Source organism: Sus scrofa, chromosome 2 (assembly GCF_054392235.1).
Source record: "Sus scrofa isolate SSC_HxYL_T2T_F1_AM1 chromosome 2, Sscrofa_HxYL_maternal_Yorkshire_Landrace_v2.0, whole genome shotgun sequence".
NCBI classification, from domain to species: Eukaryota; Metazoa; Chordata; class Mammalia; order Artiodactyla; family Suidae; genus Sus; species Sus scrofa.
This window is the reverse complement of record NC_139384.1, coordinates 36,264,909-36,281,583: the sequence shown is the minus strand read 5'-3', so window position 1 is coordinate 36,281,583 and position 16,675 is coordinate 36,264,909. Positions and strand designations below refer to the sequence as shown.

Below are 16,675 nucleotides of genomic sequence, written 5' to 3'. Positions count from 1 at the left end.
GCCTGAATTCTCCTGACAGCTGCCCTGCTTCTCTGCTTGGCCTTGCCCATGACTCCTGTTTGAACCAAGAAAAGCTTCTGCTCTGATATAGCCACAAAAAATAGCAAGAATGATGCAATATATGTCTCTTGAGGCCATCAGCCTTGGAGAAAGTCTAGGCTTCTAGCTCTCCATCCTAAATCCATGCCAGGATTGTAAATCATTGCCCCCCTGTTCCCATGAGTCCTGGGTAACTCTCATGCCACTGCTCCACTTCCGCCCCCTTATCCTGTGACCAAGGCCGCCAACCCAAGCACAGAGGCACAGAACTGGCCTGGGGCAGGGAAAGTTTCCAAGTACCAAGTCTCTGCAACTTGGCCTTTAGTAATAATAATAATAGTCACAGCGATGTTTATTGAGTCCTATGTGCCTAGCACTGTCCTGTTCTTTATACTCACTCATTCACTCTTCATCAGCACATTTTGAGGCAGGTACTATTTATAGCCCCATTTTACCAAATAAGAGACTGTATCTCAGGAATGATGTCAGTCAGCATCATGGTAGCTTAAGCCGTTTCTCCTTTCTCTCTCCCTTTTTTTAACAACTAATTACACATCCACCCATGAACAAAAGCGCCCTATGGGAGTTGTAGGACTCGGCACCACACACCAAGGGACTCGGGAGTTTCTAGCCCACCTGTGCATCCAAAAAAAGACTTTCAGAAGGGCTGTGGAAACTGAGCCTCAAGGAATTTCTTTGCCGGCCCCCAAATGCAGAATGGATGAGTTGTAGGTAAAATTCGAACCCCTCTCTGTAGCTGCCAAGTCTAGGATTTTTCCCTGTCGTGACACTGGCTCCCAGACCAAGTGGAACTGGCAACCAGGACCCTTTCAGAATTACAGTGCTAAAGAGAATTTCCCCCAGAATGCCCAGCTTTTAAAACCCTAAGCTAAGTTTGACAAGCAAAGCAGAGTGTTCTTCAAAGGGAGAGAGGGTAGGAAGCACGATGGAGCCTCATGCTCTCTGCCTCATGCTAACAGTGTAATCCTGGCCTGGCCAGTGGTACTCTTTGACCCTCAGACTCCTCACTTGTAAAAGAAAATAAAATTAACCTGGCTTCAGACGAGATCCCTTCCCCTTCTAGGAAAGTGGTATTCAGAACGGTGATAAAATCCACCCAAAGTCACCCTGCCCATGAGCGATGGGCTTTGAACTCAACTCATCTGACTTTAAAAGCCTCTTTTCATCACTCGATGACACTACCTACAGCACCTCCTCCACCTCCAACAGGGACAGATGCCAGGAACAGGCACTGTTGTTTTTCACCTATCCTAGATGCCTGTCCATCGGCAGTGGCCTTTTTTCCATCCCAATCATCAATCACAGTGTGACTTACCCAGGTCAGGGGGAGGGGGCCCCCAACTGCCCTGCACGGCCACGGCAACCAGCTGCCCACAGAGGCCTTCCTGCCAGCTCCACGGTGACATCTGCAGAAAGCCCTGTCTTTGAAAATAAACTGATCCGGCTGGGGGAAGGGGTCCCCCTTATTTATTTAGTCACAGCCCTAAGGCCAAACTGGTGGCATGGCAGCTCCGAGTTTTTTCTCTGAGCTGAAAAGCCAAACTCCAAGTGCTCAGGTGAACAAGCTGGGAAACTTGAGAACCACATAGACATCAGGGAAAATTCCACGGGCAGTCGCCTGTGGTGAGGGGACTACGAGGCCCAGAGTTTCCCCTCCCCAGGAGAACTTGCAAGCTGCCTCTCTTTCCTCTCCTCCCTCTCTCCCAAAAACTAAGGGAACCAAGAAACTCAAAAGCAGCTGGGAGGGAGTTCCCGTCTTGGCTCAGTGGTTAATGAATCCGACTAGGAACCATGAGGTTGTGGGTTCGATCCCTGGCCTTGCTCAGCGGGTTAAGGATCTAGCATTGCCATAAGCTGTGATTGGTGTAGGCTCAGATCTGTCATTGCTGTGGCTGTGGCGTAGGCCGGCGGCTACAGCTCCGATTCAACCCCTAGCCTGGGAACCTCCATATGCCGCGCGAGCGGCCCTAGAAAAGGCAAAAAGACAAAAAAAAGAAAAAAGCAGCTGGGAGGGAGCTGTTAGCTCCTGAAGTTGGAGGAGAGATCGTGGGAGCTCAGCGCTGTTTGTCTCAGGGTGGGTGGGTCCTTCAGAAGTCACTGACCTGCATGCCCGGGCAGCACTCGAGGGCCAGGCACCAACCCCACTCACCTCCTAGCCCGGGATGCCCTGGCCTGGCTGACTACGAAGAAGAGCAGAGATGGGATTTCCTTCTGGTCAGAGCACAGGTGTCCAACAAGACTCGGGGGTGGGTGGGGGCAGTGGCAGAGGCACACATCTGGGAGGAAGCATCCAGAAGCCACAGAGTTTGAAGCTTCCAGTAGAAATGCCCTTCTGTTCTAGGAGGTCACTCACTACCCTCATGTTTACCTCCCTGCACCAGTCTTGTTTCCTTCCCTGAAAAAATTTCTAGTTCATTTAAGGCCTTCTTCACTCTGTCGACTGAAATTTAAAACAAATAAGCAATTTCTGGGACAAGCCCACTTCTGCAAACAGTGTAGACATGAGCAGGAATTCCATTTCTTACCCACAGGAGGACTAGCCTTGACCCCCTATTGCATGCTTTGGGCTACACTGGCCACTGAGTGTTGTCTCCCCTGGATTGCAGCACATCTAGACATCACCTGGAACGTGTGGTCTTCAGCCACCCTCGTGTCCTTTCATTCCTGGGCCCCAGAGAGGTGTCAGGCTTTGGAGTCACAGGTCTGATTTCAAATTCCAGCTCAGCCATTTTATTTCTTCCAGAACTTGAACAAGTCACCTCTGCTTCCGGGGCCCTGGTTTAGCCCATCTACAAAGTGGGGCTAGTACCATCTATGTTGAAAAGTTGTTACAAGTCTCAAAAGAAACAATGTTGGTAGAAAGCATCTGGCACACAGTAGGAACTCTATAAATGTAATTATTTTCCCAGTATGTCTCCTAGTGGGCAAAGGAGATTTTAGGGAAGGAAGGAAGGAAGAAAGGAAAAAAGGGAGGAGGGAGACAGGGAGGGAGGGAGACAGGAGGATAGAAGGGAGAAAGGAGAAAAGAAAGAAAAAGAGGAAGGAAGGAGGGAGGGAGGGAAGGCAAAAGAAGGAAGGATGAGGAAGAAAAGAAAGAAAAATGAAGGATAAAAACCCTTGCAACCCAAGCCCCACCCCCCTAAAGATTTACTGTGACTCCACCTTCATTTCCTAATCTTACTGCCTAAGCCCTATAGCTCCACACCCTGGTCCCCTGTGCTTAAAAAAAAAAAAAAAAATCTGAGTTTGAATCTTGGCTTTATCACTAACCTATGTCACCTCGGCCAGGTTACCTAACCATGCCAAGCAGAATCTTGGCATTCACATGATGAGGACCCTACATTGGACATCACAGGGCTACCATGAGGACCCAATGAGATCATTCATTTAAAATATTTAGCATAGCACTTGGAATATAATAAATGCATAGTATACAACTGTATTTTTATGACCTGGTCATTAAAAATTTATAGACCATATGCATTCAGGAAATTCCAATTTTTGCAACTTCTACCCCTGGCCAAAAAAAAAGAACATTTTCTAGGGATTTTTTTTAAAGTAAAGCATACAGATTGGTCAGGCTCTACTTTAGGCATAAATTCCCACTCCTGGTGCCCTTTGGAGTAAACACTTCCCTCACTGGGGCGGTGGGTTGGCGGGTAAGTAAAGGGAATGGTTGAGAAAAGACTGTCTAAACCTGAACTCCAATTTAGCCACTTACCTGTGTGACCTGGGGCAAGTGGCTTAAGCTCTCTGGGCCAGTTTCTTTAGTAAAATAAAAATGGTAATGCCCATAAAGTGTGCATGGGGATTAAGTTAATAGATGCAAAGCAGTAAGAAGAGTGTTATGTGGGTAGTAAAAACTCAATACCTGGGGCTACTATCACCCTTTACAGAGCCTGAAACAGAGATTCAAGGAGGTTAATGAAGGCATCCAAGCTCGCAGGCTACTAAATGGCAGCAGCAGAATTTAAATCCAAGTCTATAACTGCAGAGCAAATGGAATGTTTATACCACTTCTCTTGATCACATACGTGGTTAAAAATATATATATTTGGGATTTTTTTCTAGGCAGAAAAGATGGGACCAACGAAAGTGGAGCCTGGGTGTTAGGGAAAGTGATAGTACTTCTGGAACAAATAAGAAAGACAGAAAAGGGAAACTGTCTGGGAGAGAAAGACGGTTAATTACATTATGGTGTCAAAAGCTAAGGCTGCAAATAAAGCAACACTGTTTTAGGCCAAATTGCCACCTGCGACTACAGCTGGCATTCAAGCCAGTCTCCAAACCCCCTTGTGGGAGCAGTCCAGACACTCAATTCTGATGTGGAGAGAGGGGAGTACAGAGCCTAGATGCTTCTGTGGAGCTGATTTCCTCCTGCTCAGCCTCTCCCTAGGGCACAGCCCTCGGGAGGCTTCTTTCAGAAATACCAAAGCGAATACACTGTACCTTTTTGCCAGGCCCAATGCGTTCAGTGCACAGAACATGAAAATCTGGTGCATGGGGACAGCAGCATGAAGGAAAGGCAGCAAGCAGAGGAGGAGGTTGTGGGGGTGGTATTCAAAGCCCTCCTGGGACTCCTCTGGGCTGAGGAATTAGAAATGCTTCATTTCTCTTTTTTCGTATTTGCTTGAGCATTGGGCATAATATTGCTTTGGTGATTAGAAAAGAAGTTGTTGAAACAAAACAGTTACAACACCACAGCATGTGGTCACCCCTGGGTTGGGGATTAGTCAGGATGTGTGTTGCTGCTGCTTTTCCTTTGTGTGTTTTCTGTTTTTCTGCATTTTCTGCTTTGAACATGTAATGCTTCAGGATTTAAAAGGAAAAAAAAAAGAATAAATATTATGAAAAGTCAAACAAGAACGATGTCACGTGAGTGTGTGCTAACCACCTAGGCCTCCCTGGCTCCTGTCACAACCTGCTGAAACGGGATTAAGCCATGTCCTCCCTCGATGAAGTGTAGAACCTGCCAAGTGCATGTGGCTGTTCTCCCAGAGGTATCAGGCACAGGTAATGCACTGCACCAGCACTTCCAATGTGAAAAGCAAGTGCATTTTGGGTTTTTTTTGTTTTTTGTTTTTTTTTTCTTTTCAATCATTGTCTTTGTTCCACTGACTAGCCTGATTGTTTTTTACCAAATGAAAAAAAAAAAAAAACAGTGTTTCCACCTGATCAAAATTCATGTTGTGTCAATTAGCTCCATTCTTCAAACCAGGAAGGAAATGTTCAAATTCCCTAGTGAAACCTTTAAGGGCTGTGGATTCAAATGTGAATATATATGAGCTCCATGGGGATATGATTTCTGCCAGGAAAGAACAGACCGGGCCAAAGTCAAAGTGCAAATGTGTTTCTTCTTTGCAAAGAAAGCAAAAGAGGAGAAGGGAAGGGGAGAGAGAAAGAGAGTGGAAGAAGGAGGGGAGGAAGGAAGGAAGGAGAGTAGGAGAGAGAAGAGGGAAATAAGTGAGTTAAGGTTAAGAAAATCAGGGTGAGTGGTGTTGACACTGAGAACACAATGGTAATATCTAGAACAAAAAGGGTCTAAAAAACATCTCTTTCTACCCCTCATTTTCCAGATGAGAATGCCAGGGCCAGGAAAGTTAAGTAATTTGTCCATTTCAAACAGTTATACTATACAATGATAGGAACAAGATTAGAAGCCAAATTTCCCAATTCTGGACCTGCCCCACTTTCAACTGCATATACTCTGCCTAAGGTTCAGGGAGGTATGTGTGACCTACCCAGCTTATTACAAAGGCCCTGACATTTAAAGGATTAAACATTTGGATGATGCCTTGGAAGTATTCCTTCAAAGACAGTTCTCTCAAAAGAGGTGGATCAAAGAAGGCTGGTGGAAAGAGGGGTCTGTATCAGTTAGGGTGCTTTCAACTGCCAGCAGCAGAGCATCTGAGTCAGACTGGCTTAAATCATAAAGGGGATTTTGTTGAAAGTGCAACGGTCTGACCACTTTCAGAGGAGGCTTGTTCCCAGCGGCTAAACTAAGTCACTGAAGATCCAGTTTCTCTCCATCTCTTTGCTCTGTCTTTGGCAGCGTCCTCTTTCTGCTACAGCTCACTCCCCTTATGGCCCTAACTCAGACACTCTTAGGTCAGATCCCTTCCGTCCCCTGGACCTCAATTTCCTGATTCGTGAATTGATGGGGCTGGTTAATGAATGAGCTCTCAGGGCCCTTCCACCTCCAACAGTGTTTCCCAAAATGTGGCCCTCAGATCATTTGCATTAAAATTGCAATTCACTTTGCTGTGCCCATGAAACTAACACAACATTGTAAGTCACCTATTCTCCAATACGATTTTTAAAAATAAAAAGGATCGCTTAGAACAACTGTTAAAATGTGCAATTCCCACACCCTAGCCCAATCCCACTAAATCTTAATCTCAGAAAAGCAGAAGAATCTGCTTTCAACAAGCTCACCCAGATTTCCCTGTGCCCACTGAACCTTGTGCCAACATTTGTTCCCAAGGCAAGGGAACCTAGAACAGACAGCAACCCATGGCTGGTAAGCCAAATTCTGCCTGAGAGTTTTTTAAAAGGTTGTCTGTAAAGAAGAATATGAAACAGAGACCTTCCATGGCTCACGAAGACTAAAATATTTACTAACTGGCTCATTTCAGAAAAAGTCTGCCAACCCCTGGCCTAGAAAAATGAGGTCATTGGATAGTGGAAAGAAAGGCAGGGGGTGAATCTGAACAGTTTATAGGGCTGATGAGTCCAAGAATTCATGGCAGCAGGAGTTTTCAGTGTTCCATCAGCTCGATAGAGAATTGAGCAAGAAAAAAAAATAAACTGTCCTCAAGCTCTGGATCTTTGCCAGGAGACTCCTGGAATCTCTGGTTAGGCCACTCAGTGTCTAATACTGATGTAAGGGCCAGCAGGGGTGCAGTTAGGGCTCAGAAGAGATGAGGTCAGTGTGCAATCTCTTTGCTCTGAAAGCTTTCAACTGCACCATTGGGAACATTCGGGGGGCTGTCTTGTTGTGGCTCCTGCAACGCCTTTCTCCAACCATGGGAACAAACACCAACTGGCTAAGGACACTGTGCTGAGAGCGCCATCCTGGGTCAAAAAGGTAATTCCCCAGGGACTTGACCGGCAGTGATGCCAGCCCTTCTCAGACACTGGGCAAGAGCACAAGTGGGCTGCAGGAGTCAGAGAGACCACTATCAAGTCCTGCCTCTGAAATTACTTGCTCTATGACTTTAGATTTGCCACTATCCCATGTAGCTATTAGTATTTAAATTCATTTAAATTAAATAAAAGTTCAGTTCCTCTGTCATACCAGTCACACTAATGGTCACTAGTCAACTCATTAACTACCTGTTGCTAGTCGCTATCAGATCAGATCAGGTCAGTGCAAGAACATCACCACCACCATGAAAATTCTACTGGACCACACTGCTGTAGACAGTCTTCTGACAGTTCAAATCCATCCTCTGGCTTTCTTTCCACCACCCACTGGATTATTTTAGGCTCAATTTATTTAGGAACAAATGGTTATCAAACTTCAAGCCTCAATTTGCTCATTTGTAAAAGAAGCATAATAGTATGTCTGTCGGGGTTGCTGTGAGTATTAGAGGTGATGGAACAGGTAGACTGATTAGCACAACACCTGGCACATAGAAATTGCTTAATAAATGGCTCTCACTGTTACTGCATAAACAATCTCGGTTATTGCTAGTGTTCTCCATTTTCCTCTTGGCCAGTGGTTCTCAAATTCTAGCATGCACAAGATTCACCTGGAGGGCTTGTTAAACCCCAGATTGCTAGAAGGGACCTGCCTCCAGAGTTCCTGATTCAGTTGGTCTGAAAGCCTGATAATTTGATTTCTAACAAGTTCCTAAGTCTTATTGATGCTGCAGTTCTAGGAGCCACACTTTGCAAAATGCTTCTGTAAACAGCTCTTCCTAAGCCATTGTGCCTCTTTTTTGTTGTTGCTGCTGCTGCTGCTGCTGCTGTTGTTGTTATTTCTTTGTGAACGTTGTCCTTTCCTAAACATACAATGCTAATTTATCTACCTGCCTTTGAACTGGCTATTCCCTCCACCCCCAAAAGCCCCTTTATCTGCCAGTTTTCCAACACAAGTGTAGACTCTGATAAACGTGGCCAGCAGCTTCTCTCTGACTTTTCACCCCTGAGTCATTCATTTCCCTGTGTTGCCACTTACACTTTGCCTGCTGCCTCTGTATGGCAGTTCTATGCTTCCCTGTCTGTGTTTTCTAAGCTGTAGAAGCTGCTCCTCTGGGGCTCCCTGAGACCAGTTTTTGTGGTCCATCAATAATTGTAGATGGTACACAGAGAAACAACAATGAACCACAAGATAAGGAAATTACTGTTTTCCATTCTTTCCAAACTCTAATCACATTAGGGAGAAAGTCTGGGGCTGATGTATTTCACCTCCTTGCTGTTGACTCTCCAACTCAGAGCCTGAGTCAGGAAATTCCATCAGCACCATCATCATCAAAACCTTGGGCAGGGAGTTCCCGTTGTGGCTCAGTGGTTAACAAATCTGACTAGGAACCATGAGGTTGCGGGTTCAATCCCTGGCCTTGCTCAGTGGGTTAAGGATCCGGCGTTGCCGTGAGCTGTGGTGTAGGTTGAAGACTCGGCTTGGATCCTGAGTTGCTGTGGCTCTGGCGTAGGCTGGCAGCTACAGCTAGGATTAGACCCCTAGCCTGGGAACCTCCATATGCTGCAGGAGTGGCCCCAGAGAAGGCAAAAGGAAAAAAAAAAAAAAACTTGGGCAGTTTAAACACATACAGTGCTTTCTGTGCACTTGGCAGTGCTCTTAGGGCTTTACACATATTAACATCAATTAATTAAGCTAATCCTCACAACTTTATGAAGTTAATAGAATCATGATTCCCAGTTTACAGATGAAAAAACTGAGGCACAGGGAGGTCATGTGACTCGCTCATAGTCACACAGCTGGAAAATGGGCACACAGGATTCCAATCTAGGCAGTGTATCCAGAGTGTGCTCTTAACCACAGTGATACTAAGGGAGAGTTTAATACACTGTTTTGTTTTTACCCTTGTCTTCTATTTTGGCAAGTATACTCTTTTTCCATTTAGCTGGTGATGAAAATTCTCTTTCTGAACCTGAATTAACATATGGTTAAAAAAAAAAAAGTGAGGCAAGGCAAGTTGAGCAGAAATATTTAGTGCATAATAGAACTGGTTCTTGAACACAGCAGCTGTAAGGTGGCTGGCACCTGACCAATGTTTGGCATAAACAGTCCAAGCAGATCATGTGATCCTCAGAGACAGGATCCTGTCTGCAACAGTCAGGGGTTCAACCAAGGAACAGAGGGCACACTAAAAGCCTAATGAAAGAGCTTAATGAAGGTGGTATTTAAAGAGATGTGGGCAGAAAGGATGAGGGAATGGCAGGAGGTTGTGACTTGCTGGAGACTAGACACAGACAGAGGCTGCTACCTCCCTGGAAGGGACAAGGACAGAAAATGGTATTACCAGGTTGCGATGGGGAGTCACATACAGAAGATGTAGTCACAGGAAAGCCAGCTCTGAGCAGGGAGGGCCAAACTTGCTCCTCTAGCCTTCCAGTCTCTGTCCTGCCAGCTCCTGCCACAGGTGAATCCAGCTGGAGGCCAGAGGGCAAAAGAGCTTAGTGATGTCATCGATAAAGGTCAAACCTCCAGGTGCAGCATGGTACACAGAGGGCGTACATCTAGGAAATGTAAAGACACATTTGCTGCTTTGTTTTTCTTTGTGTTGTTTGTTTTAGGGCCACATGTGCAGCAAATGGTTAAGGGTCGAATCGGAGCTGCAGTTGCTGGCCACAGACACAGCCACACCGGATTCAAGCCACATCTGCAACCTAAGCTTTTGGCAACACTGGATCCTTTAACCCACTGAGTGAGACCAGGGCTCAAACCCACATCTTTGTGGATACTAGCCTGGCTCTTAACTTGCTGAGCCACAGCGGGAACTCTCACACTTGCTGCTTTGAACTGAACTGAGCCAAAAGGAGAAATTGGTTTCAAGTAAAGGGTGCTGTGTGAGGAAAGCAACTGGACCCTGGACCTCTAGGGTTTCACTTCCAGCTTATCTGGGCCAGCGAGTCATCAGATTGCACTGGCCTCTGGGGGCTTGAGTCACACACGTGCGGGTGCAGTGGAGTTGCTGGTGCATGTAAAGTGTTTCAAGCTGTAATTACATCCTCCACCTCCTCAGAGTGTCTAGACTAGATTGCAAGAGCTGGAAAAAAGATGACCGCTGCTTTCTCTGGCCCTGGAACAAGTTGGAATTCTGGGCGGAGGCCCTCTTCCCAGAGTACATGGGAGCAAATCCCCCAAAAAGAAGCAGCAGCCTCGGCCTGGAGGATGAAGATAAAGGGAAAAGAGGGGCCTCATCTTAGAGTCTCAGTGGGAAAGGGAGTCCAGTCATGCACTGACAGTAGGAAGAGGGAGGCATCCAGCTAATGTTCTCCAGGGAGATTTTAGATGACTTACTGTTAGTGATATTAATATGATCTCGTATTTATCACACATGTATTATGTGCTGGCACTGTGCTAAGCATCTGACATATTTTGCTGCATTTAATCTCCACCTAATCAGGTGAGTAATATTAATGCTATTTTTCAAAGAAGAAAAATGATGCTTGAAAGGCAAAGAAAACATGGTTTTAGCTACAGTTGACTGAACATTTATTACATGCCTGGTACCGTTTTATGTGTGTATTTTAGGCTGTGTATCAAAGGGAGGCTATGTATCTCTTGATAGGGAATCTGCAAGGTACAGTAATACTAATACTAACACTAAAATAGGTATTTTCCTTTGCCAATATATTGCTGCTTGCACTGATGGTGCAAAAGACAAGGTGGGAAAAGCCACGAGTCAAGGCAGTGCACGGAACTGCATTCGTGCTCACTGTGGCCTTCCAGTGGAAAAAAAAATTCCATTTCCCTTTATCATGTCTTTGATGAAGAAAAATAATGATTATTTTTTGTTAAAAACCCTAGAACACGTGTCTTTTTAAGATTCTGCATGAGGACACAGTAAGATGGTATAATTCACTTCCACACACGTCCAAGTTCCTTGGTTGTCTTGAGGAAAAGCACCTGCACAAACAACCGAGTGGAAATCCTATCTAAGCTCTCTCTTCATGGATTATCAGCAGTCCTTGAAAGAACAAATGAAAAACTATAGGCGTTCAGGGGAGGGTATTTGGCAGACATATTCTCAAAAATGAATTAAGTGAAACTGTTACGTAAAGGCAGATGCTGGACAGTGTTTGTTGCCAAGGGTAACAGTCGAGCTTTCAAGTGAAAATTAGAATTTTGGAAATTATATATGTTACCGTTAACTCTCCAGCTTCCCAGTCCTTACAGACTTTTCTGTTGATATCCATGGTGACATTCATGAATGACCTTTAGTTTCAGATTGGAAAGATTCCCTGTCCACTAAGCCATTAATGTGATATTTTAATATTTTTTTGAATTTGTCAACATCTGGACGACCTGTGTAATTCAGGGAACCAATATTTTTTAAGCACTATGTTACAAAATCACACACAGGGAAAACATGGATTCAAAGTGTAAAATAGCCAATGGATTTTAAAGTAACATAGTATGAAAATTTTACTAATCTGGTTTCAGAGTCCACATGACAACTTTTTAAGAACCTGACAGGTTTTGATTTAGGATCACAACATCTACTAAGTGCATCTCCCTTTTCCAACTACATATCTGCGGGAGGCTAAATTTTTTTCCTATATTTCAGGCAAAACAAGATCTGGCAACACAGTGAGTGCACAATCATGAGTTTATGAGAATCTGTCTTCCATTAAGTCACATGTTTAAAAGATTTGCAAAAATGCCACTCTTCTTAGTAACTTGTTTTGGAAAATATAGTTATTTATCATAAGAAATGTTAATTATATAATGTATAATTCGTTCCTGATTGTTACATTTAAACAAATGAGTAGATAAAAGATTTTTAAATTTATCAGTTGTAATTTCCAGTACAGTAAATATTAGTATATACATCCCACATTTAGAAATAAAAAGTAAAAAAGCTCTTTGGGGCCCGCAATCTTTTTTTTTTTTTTTTTTTTTGTCTTTTTTTGCCATTTCTTGGGCCACTCCCACGGCATATGGAGGTTCCCAGACTAGGGGTCTAATCCAAGCTGTAGCTGCCAGCCTACGCCAGAGCCACAGCAACACGGGACCCCAGCCACGTCTGCAACCTACACGACAGCTCACAGCAACACTGGATCCTTGACCCACTGAGGAAGGGCAGGGACCGAACCTGCAACCTCATGGTTCCTAGTCGGATTCGTTAACCACTGCATCACAGCGGGAACTCCCACAATCATTTTTAAGAGGGCAAAAGTGTTCTGGAACCAAAATGTTTGAGAAGCACCACTGTATCAGAACCTTCTCCAGTGCAGTGAGATCCCAGAGGGAAGAGCTTTTCCGCAGCCTAGAAAAATGTATAAGACCCAGGTAGAAAAACAGTGGTTGGCTCCAAATCTACAAAAAGAAAACAATAAATGTAAAAATTAATAAATGTTTAATTAAATATCTATAAAATGTATCAACATGCCCGTTCATTTCACTGCTAAATTTAGTATTCAGAACGATTTCATTCCATCAAATACAACTTGCAGCTTTCATTTTCTCATTTCACAAATTCCCTAAAGTATATACAGTCATTATGAGGAACTTCTAGCCAATCATAAATGAAACGAGTAATGTAGCACCAAATAATTCCTCAAGCACAAGTATAAAAATCTTTACAAAAACTCTTTAAAAAGATCACTTCATGTGGGATATGGGTGCAGCTGCTGTGTTTGATACGTCGTGTGGTGGGGCCTCTGAAAGTCAGAAGACGGAGGGCTCATAAAAGTCCTGCTTTAAACACAATGTCATTGCCTTTAGACTATACCCCTGCTGGAAACCTTTCAGTAAAGGGGGATGTCTTCAGCTGGTGAAATATTTCTCCTAACCTTTGGCAGGACTGGGAAAGAGAAGTACCTATTGAAAATAGAATAAGGAGTTCCCATTGTAGCCCAGTGGGTTAAGGACCCAACGTTGTCTCCACGAGGATGGGGGTAGATCCCTGGTCTCGCTCAGTGGGTTAAGGATCCAGCATTGCCACAAGCTGCTGCAGAGGCACAGGCTGAAGGTGCAGCTTGGATCCGGTGTGGATGTGGCTGTGATGCAGACTGGCAGCTGTAGCTCCGATTCAACCCCTAGCCCAGGAACTTCCACGTGCCCAAGGTGAGACTGTAAAAAGAAAAAAGGAAATAGAATAAGCTTTTAGCAATGGAACAAAATCACAGGGCATAGAAAGACCAGAAGCTCTGTTGTTTGGACCTGAGCAATGGTACAGCTGGCCCAGCCTCTGCCTCCTGGCAGGAGGGGTTAGCCCTACCCTCACACACACATGCTCATTATTAGGTATGAGCAAGGAAGGGCTGATGGGTTAGAGAGCTGGGGAAAAGAGAAAGTTTGAAAGAAAAGACTGGGGGCACTTTCTAAAGGGCAGCCAGCTGGAGAAAAAATGCATGCCGCCACCACTTCCCCACTTCAGTTTTGGGAGGTGCTTGCCTTTGCTGGTACCTCAGAGTTAGGCTCACTTGCCAGCAAGCATTGGCCAATATTGCAGAGACCTCTCCCGACTTCTTTCCCTTAAACATCGTCTTCCTCCCCTTTCTCCCATGTCCTCTGCCCCATGAACCAGAGCAAAGCAATTGGTATCATGATTCTGAGATCCAGCTGGGATCTCCAGTGATGGGATGGGATATCCTGCAGTGGTACAGGCAACTGGTTTCCTTCCTCATCTGATTTTTCTGTTATTTCTGCCAGAAGTACATTTACTTTATTTTTTTTTAAATTTTAAAGAATATGAGTGAAATAACTGGTCCATAGTAGGTCTCTGATAAAGAGTAATCATTCTTTTTTGGTATTTAATAAGCCCTCACATTTCCTGCATTGCAATCTGGAAGTCTCCACTGTCAAGAGAGGACAGATTCATGTCCAGTGTTTGGAGCTGCCTAGTTTAGTACAAAAATAAAATTAAATGGAAAAACAGTATGGTTAGGCTGCTCAGGATGGCTGTTCTCTTGGTCGTTGCGGATTCTCTGCTTGACCAGGTCCAGTTTGACTCACATCCAAATCCTCTTAATTACAGGATTTAATTAGTTCCTGGTAACTGATCTGAAGTCAGTTCCCTCTATAAATGTAGCATCCTCCTCCTCTGAGTAGTGAAGACTGTTGTTGTGTCCTGCTTGCAGTCTGCTGCACACAGCAGGGGCATCACTCTAGGACCTTTAGTTTCAGATTGGGAAGATTCCCTGTCCACTAAGCCATTAATGTCTCTGTCGCTGTCTCTAGGCTCTTTCCTCAGTCTCGAATCTGGGCAACTCCAAGCCTTGTAGGATGCAGCCCAACAAAGAGGATTATAAAATGTGATATAGTTGAAATGTTTTGTTTAGCAAATTGTTCATAAACGTGCAGAGCTACAATGCTATAAAAGTGTGCCATTGACAATATAATTTCAATATTTATGAGAAATAAATTATGCATTGAGCATGCATTATGTAGGTCATGTGGCCTGGTAAGGAGCTCAAACCATAAATCTCTACCATGGACAAAGGCTTCTTGCAGTCATGTCTGCAAAAAGTCTTGTGATTCAATGGTTATCATTTGGAAAGAACAACAAAATTCTAAACTTGGTTTTCATTGCCAAATTGCCTTCCTCCAGCTCCTCCTCCCTCCACCAACACCAAAGATTCTCATTGCTATTAGCCTTTATTCCTTTTGTATTAATTGTGGCGTTTTTTCCATGCAAATGTCTGGGCTTTCCCAGAATGAAAGAGTCATGTACAGAACAGTCTACAACTTCTGCTTACAACAAACATGTAACCAGCTTAGGGAATTACTGATATTTGGTGAATATCAAGCTGTTTTAAAGTCCTAGCTTACAAAAATGCACTTCTCTCCGCTATAAATGCACATTTTTCTCTTTAGCCTCCCAATCTGTAGGCACCCTGGAGCTCAGAATATATTCTCTAAGCCTGTTCTCTGATACCAAAGGAGGAAACTTCAACTCAATCTTTTTCTTTGCTTTCTGTCCAAACCCTCTTGAGCAAGATCCCCACCCCTTCCTTTGCCTCTCCTCCCCAGAAAGCTGGCATGGAGCTCCTGGAAGCTGCTCCTTTCATCACTCCTGAAGCAGACACGCCTTGAATTTTCATCTCAGTGGATAGAGTTGTGATGAAGGCCTCAGATGTGCTTTCTCTGAATATTCTACCTCTGATCACTGAAAAGCAAGAGGTGCAGATGATAGTCTCTGGCAAGAAACTTCATCCATCTGGTTCTAGTTCAGGGCTGGCCTCTGACAGTCTTCCATCTCGTGTTCTAAATGGGTGTGGAAACTGCTCGGTTCTCTGGCAAGTTGAGTGGGTCCAAGGAGAACTATTTATTTTTCCAAACCAGAACAAGGAGGGATTTTTTTTCTTTTGTCTCAGTATCATGTAGACTTGAGGTTATGGCCAATTTCTCCAGAGCAGGTGTGTCTTATTTGACATAAAGGAAGATCTGTTATCAGTCACAAAGTCCTGTTAAATTATGGCTTTGCTCTAAGGGCCAACAGACGTGTTAAAGATAGAAGAAAACTGGTGTCTTCATATACCCTTTGACAAAATTGTAAAAAGATCTAGCCCATCGTCCATTTTCCTCATCCCACTCCCTTTAGTTGAGGCCATTACTTCTTGTCTGGAAAACAGCAATAGCTTACTAACTGGCTTCCCTGCCTCCTTTCTTCCCCCTTACTCTTTTCCTTCTACTTGCTGCCAGAAAGATTTTTTTTTTTTAAATGCAGGTCTAAGCACAACTGCCCCCTTGCTCAAATAACTACAATAGCTCTCCATTGTTTGTAAAAGAAAATACACATTCCTTAGCAAGCATACAAGGCTTTCTCTAACAGAGGGAGATAAAACAATAAACTCGTGGAATCTGTTGTTGATTTTTTAAATAAGGATTTCCCTTTTTTTTTTTTTCCAAGAAGTTGTGCCAAATCAAGCAGAAGCAAGATATGAATCTGGCCCATGGTGACAGCTGAAAACTGTCACTCAGGCTTTCCAATCATGCCACTCCAAGTGCCTAGAAGAACTTCAGTGCTGCTTGCTACTCCTGCCTCATTCCCTGGCTCATCAAGGATCTCACAGAGCTCAGTTCCAGGGTTGTTTCTTCCAAGAGTCTTTCCCTGAAGTGAGTCTGGGTTAAATGTCCATCCGCTGGGCTCTCAAAGTCATCTCTGGCCCCTCTGTGACAGCAGGAACTACACTCTTCCTTGCCTGACACTGTGGCTGGCTGGACTCCTCCATTAGACCAAGACTTCCTTGCTGAAAATGAAGGTCTTATTCCTCTTATCTACCTAGGAGCTCCTCTTCCCTTTTCTTAAAAATAACAGCTGCTACCCTTCCTTCAAGGAACTGTCCTCTCTCTGCTCCTTACGGTTCAGATAAGGTTACTAAACCAGTGAACTCCACCCCCATCCTAGGGGAGGACACATGATCCAAGGCAGACCAATCAAATTCTTTTACCCAGGGATGGGCAGGATTCAAAAAG

At 44.3% G+C, this 16,675-nt stretch overlaps 2 long non-coding RNA genes across 3 annotated transcripts in view; one reads left to right on the top strand and one right to left on the bottom strand.

The window, feature by feature from the left end:
* LOC102165168 (uncharacterized) overlaps positions 1 to 1,583 on the bottom strand; it is a 102,261-nt gene extending 100,678 nt beyond the window's left edge. Inside the window, exon 1 of the long non-coding RNA XR_014837157.1 lies at positions 1,376 to 1,583. This is a non-coding gene — a long non-coding RNA (uncharacterized LOC102165168). The remainder of the gene's footprint in view (positions 1 to 1,375) is intronic.
* Positions 1 to 16,675, top strand: part of LOC106509390 (uncharacterized) — a 149,537-nt gene that overhangs the window by 17,032 nt on the left and 115,830 nt on the right. The window lies entirely within an intron of this gene.